Genomic DNA, 6,000 nt, shown 5'->3' on the forward strand with positions numbered 1-6,000 from the left:
GGCTAAGGACTTCTCGGACGAAGTGCATATATAGATAGTTAAAGAAAAAGTGTCTGGCACCACTTTTCGTGTGTGTGTGTGCGCGCTTATCACATTCGATTCTTGATACCTATAAAAAAAATAAAATTTCATGGCCATGCATTTCTAGTTTTTCGAAGCATATAATCATACTATAAGATAAATAGAATCAGTGTTTAAAATTTATGACAATAACAATTAACGCAATAAACAAAATATTTCTGAGAAATGAAATCGAATATTAAAGTTTATTCTGAACACGCCAAACAAATACAAACAAACATTGAACACTACTTGTAAAACATTAACGATACAAAACCAAGTACAAGCAGCAGCTCTGTCGACCGTTCGTCGACATTGCCCTTGGTATACGCTGTTCCGTCGCCGCTTCACACAACCTAGGCATACACATAGCGTAGCACGGTGTTGTATATAACAAATTTATCCAGTCTCTCAGAGCTAGGTCATGATCACATACTATAGGTACTGCTGATGCTGGTGTAACATGCTTTCAATACCTTTACTGACGTCATCCATTACGGACACCATTTCCATTTTCAGGATATTCAATGATAAACTAACATACATAGTTTATTAATTAATGGAGAAAATACGAATATTTTCCTCCTTTAAAGAATATATTCCTATGAAACCAGATTGGAATACTATCAAAATATCATGATCTTTGCACTTTTACTGTCTATTAGTTTTAAAAGTCTTCCATTGAATTAATCTTCTTCTCAGGTGAATATTTCAAAGGGTTAATGGAGCCAATAACGAAAATGCGAACTTTAAAAGGATATTTTCCCATGAAACCAAATTGGAATACCATCAAAATGTCACCATCTTGACAATTTTAATTTTTTTGTCTAGTTATTTTTATTTTATTTTAAAAATTCTTCTATCGAAGTAAGGTTCTTCTCAGGTGAATATTTTAAAGGGTATAAGCTCTAGAAGACATAAATATGTTGTTGCCTGTTTCTGTTTTTTGTTTGATTTAACTGTTTTGCCTATACCATTATTTTCGTAATTAAATTATCTTTCTTCTGATACCATACCATTCGATTGGTTAACAGATCGGTGTAGATTTGTTAATACCGTATGAATAGGTAAGTCAATATAGGTAACTAAACCAATCTGTTGACCAATCGAAATTGGAATCAGACGGAAGATAATTTACTTACAAAAAATAATAATATAAGCTTGTCTGAAAAAAACCGTTCATGGAAAAAATTGATTAAAATTAATTTAATTAAAAATAGCCATGAACACGTTTCGACAGAAAAACTATGATAGGAGAGTCTAAAAATCAATAAAATTTCATTAAAAATATGTCTGATCTGGCTACCAGATGGGTGATGATCGACCTTATACCATTTCTTTTCCATATCCACATAAGTATGAAATAATTTGAAAAACTATCATTTTTTATTGGTAGAACTCGAATAACCTTAATATTTACTAGTTTTCTCATCAATACTATTATTAATTCTGAGAAAAAAAATATGTTTTCTGCATAAATTACGCTATTTCCTAATAATAACATTTAGTCAAGGATACAAAAACATTTATTTGGTGTGTAAATTTGTTTTGGAATATGATCATAAAACTTGTTTAGCAGAAATGTTTTGTGCCATTTAACAAATCAAATAATTTTTTAATAACAGTTCGAAGTATGAATTATTGTTTATATTTTCGAGGTACGATGAAAATTCTATACAAATTTTCATAATATCTCATTAAATTCATTCTACGAACTCAAAGGCAATCTGTTATCTTGTTTCTTAAGAATTACCTTCAACTATAAAACTGTATACGTTTGATTCGTGGAAATAATTCAATTTTGTTTTCAAAATATTTCTCAGAACATTATTTGACACATGCCTAATATGCGTCTGTTGGGAAAAGATAAGTTTGAAAATAAAGAAAATGTAGGTTAAAATCGTGAACGAATCGATTGCGTTTTTAACTCATCATCACTCGCGTTATAAGCATTGTGTTCACGCTCGATTTAAAATATACATAACTTTTATTTTTCAAAAGATATAATATGTGATTTCTATCTTCATATAATTTTTCCTATTTTTGAATTATGAATTTTTCAGCATATCTTCAGTTTTTATAGATTTTTTTTTCAAATTCTTGAGAAATTGTGAGAATTTCTCTCATCACGAGAGTAAGGATGTAGTAAGTCAAAAAAATAAGATATGTCTTTACTTGATTGAAAACAGTCCGAAACAAAAAAGTATCATTTTGTAAATGAAAAGTCCAATCAAAAAAAAAATTACATGAAAAATTATGAATAAAGTTACTACATGGACTGACTTCTTTAAAATTCAATATATTTGTTAAACTACTCCGACATTCGATTTAAAAAAAAGTGTTGGCGCACTGTAAAAACTTGACTTTTCTTTCCCTGCACCAACATCTTTTATTTACAACTGTAATTAAGTATCTTTTACATTTTAGTTCTCGAATAATTTTAATTTAACCTTGAAAATTAGATTAGAAAATCAACAAATAAGAAAATTCTCTCTATTTTAACTTTTTCTTTTTCCATAATTTATGTTTATGATATGAAAAGGTAAGGAAAATGTTTTTATGCTTAATAGTATTTTATCTCTTTTTACATTGTAACCAAGCAACAAGTTGTTTAAAATCACATAGTAAAACCTGTTTAATACAGAAGTGCGTTAAATAGAAATCAATAATTTGGCTTTAATGATGGGAAACTTATCAAAGTTCATTGCCACGATTGGATAGCCTCAGATAATTGGTTTAAATGAGTTTTCGTGGATAAATTAAAAAGAACTTGCTTTAAAAATTCTTGTTTCCTTAAAACTTACTAAATTTCTTTAACGATGTGAATTTTTCGACTGTATAAAACTCGACAACATTATCGTATTGTCGGAGTGAAAAGCGGAACAACAAGGCCTAATGAGAATCTACAGTCAAAATTAATAGTCCAGCGTTTCAATTCGATGGAGCAGAGCAAACAATAAATTATCATTATTTCATTATTTTGTGCACAAGTGATTTCATTTGAAATTCGCGATCATTGTATTAAATGACTCCTAAGTATTCCTTTCGAGATGTTTGAAAAAAAAAGTCTTTCTTCTACACCCGTAATGAAGGTGTTTTTTTTTTTTTAAAGACAAACCGAAAAATTTAATCAAAACGTTTTTCAAGGCGAAGTTTTACTTTAAAAACATTGTTTGTCAAACAAAGATAAAAATATCACACATTATTCAACAAAACCAGGCAAGATAATAACTTTATATTCTTATAAAACTAGACAAAGAAAACATTATTTTTCGAGCTGGGTCTACCCGAATATACATATTATAACATCTCTTTGTCTTTCATATACACAATTCAAATGCAACAAGTAGTTTTTTTTCTTCTAATGATATAGATAAAAGTATTTCGATAAAAATTTTCACTAAACAAAGACATGCAATAAATAAATTGAATTATGGAATTGTATTTACGAAATGGAATTGTGTTTATTTTCTCGTGAAATGTTTTTTTATTTTTATTTTTATTTTTTTTTCATTTCTCAATTTATGTTCTGTTATTTGTTTTAATAACATAAGACTCCAAAATTCAAAACCCTTAATCTAAAATTTTGTATTCCGCTTTAACTTTTTAGCCTCTTCGGTAGATTTGGTTGGAGTTAATACGGGTTGACCTTTTCTTTGTAAATCCAAATAGTACGCCTCTTTGTAAAATCTGGTATTTTTCAATTCTAACTATTGAACTTTAGTGGATCCAAATGGTGCAGTAGTTGCACCATCCAAAAGACATTGAATGTTGAGATATAAATCAAATAAATTAATCGTGACTGTATTATGTCATTGCCGTTAGAATATGTGTCTCGAAACAGAATGATGGCATATATATATATGTATGTATCACTATAAGCATAAATTCTTTTTAAATGTAACTTTTCGAACAGTATTTAGATGAAAGTATTTTTTAAATTTTTTCTGGCTACCTCTGTGAGATTAAAATTTTATTTGAATACATTGAGTAAGTCGGATGAGTTTCAACAAACTCGAACGTGGACTTGAATTCAGACACAAATAAAGTCATTAAAAGCTAGGCAAGTTGATGTCACAATTTTCGTTGGGAATGATTTGCTCAAAGTTATACAATGCACAAAAAGGCAATTATTATTGTTTCCCACAACAGAAAAAATTTATGTTAACAAATTATTAACTAATTTACGAATACCACAATAACAATGAAAATAAAACAAACTAATTTTTTTTTAAATACGTATAAAATCCTCTATAAAAACGGCTTTAACTTGTCCCCAATGAATTTTTATTACAGTTATTAAAACTATAGCAAGCAAGGCATTTAGCAGAAGATGAAAATTCATGCTTTGTAAGAACCACACACACAAACATTAGAGGGTAGTGTGTAGTACCAGGAATCAAAATTAACCATTTATCTGTTTTTTAGAGCTATAAATTATACGATTCAGGTATCTAGGATCATCGCCTCCGATTCTACATAAAAGCCGCTCTTCTTTTCCACTTTTACATGGTAGACAATGGTAACGTACAGAAAAATTCTTGAAAAACGAAAAATGCAATATTCGATTTTTAGAAAAAATGTGTTATTTTTTAAATCTCTGAGGGAATTAGGCTTAGCTACGAATATTTTAATTTGAAACATTTACTTCTCTCGGTTGCTTGCCTCTTATTAAGCACACTTGGTCTTCATAGAGTTACTATTTCATAGATACGCAGGAAACATAGTTTTCTTGGTTCAATAATTTTAAAAGAAAACACGAATTATTTAACCACAAGTATATTCTATCTCATTTTAAGAATATTTTTATTTTCCTTGTTAAAGACGTTGCTGTACCACAATATTGTCAAAAGTTTGAGATTATATGCTCGGTAAGAGTACATTAGCTTGTTGTGAAATGAGGTATATTTTTTTTATAAACTGTACCAGAAAAAGCTTCACACACGCACAATTATCTCTACGCACAATAGTGTAGTGTAGTGTAGCGTAGTACAATACTCTCATATAGTTGTTTCTGTTTCAACCACAATATACCACTATAATAGTCCTGTTTACAAAATTCATTGAAAACTATGTGGTGAATAATTTTCAATTATTTTAAACATAGTAGATATCAGTTTTTCATTGAGATATTGATGTTTCTACTAAGCAAAATCATATTCCAGCTTATATTTTCCCAAGTTTCCCTCATACCAATGCCGAGAACCAATAGAGCAAATAAAAGGGCATTGTATCCAGGGCACCTCATTATTCCCTTATATAAATGTATAAAATATTCTTCTTCTGGTTACCAATGAGACTAGATATAACCTACAAGTTGTTGGTATGACGACGAATGAGTATCTTTACCACCACTACTAGAACGTAGAAATTCTAACTTTCATGATCATCGCTACTACACAGGATCACCACGACCACCCCCAAGAAGCATCAGTTTATATGATCATGCGAGCCTCAACTGCTATTTTATACAATTCGTAGACACTGGTGCGTCAGAACATTTCTATTTCACTAACCATAGGTAACACATATCCACGTTTACCTTCTCACTGGAATTCGTAAACAAACTTTCATTTAACTCTCATCTAAGTTTTGATAACGAGAGCGGACACTTAATTTTTTCGAAGTTGGTGTTAAATATTTCTTTTGTGATCTTTTTGTGAATAAAATGTAAAATAAATTTTAACTAAATAATTTTTTTATATATCATAAAAAATTTCGTAAAAAAAATGGGTATTTTAAAAAATATTACAAGCAGTGAAAATATTACAGTGGCAACAAATTTGTTACCACAACCGCAAGCTGTTGCTGCTTCACCATCAAATTCAGCTTTGTCTTCAGCTACAGAAGTTTTGTTGCAAAGTAATGCAGCTATACATGATGATGCAAATCAGTCATCAGCAAATACATCAATTGATTCAGGTAAAAAGTTTATGATAT

The sequence above is a fragment of the Chrysoperla carnea genome, chromosome 4 (genome assembly GCF_905475395.1).
Source record: "Chrysoperla carnea chromosome 4, inChrCarn1.1, whole genome shotgun sequence".
In the NCBI taxonomy this organism is placed as follows: domain Eukaryota; kingdom Metazoa; phylum Arthropoda; class Insecta; order Neuroptera; family Chrysopidae; genus Chrysoperla; species Chrysoperla carnea.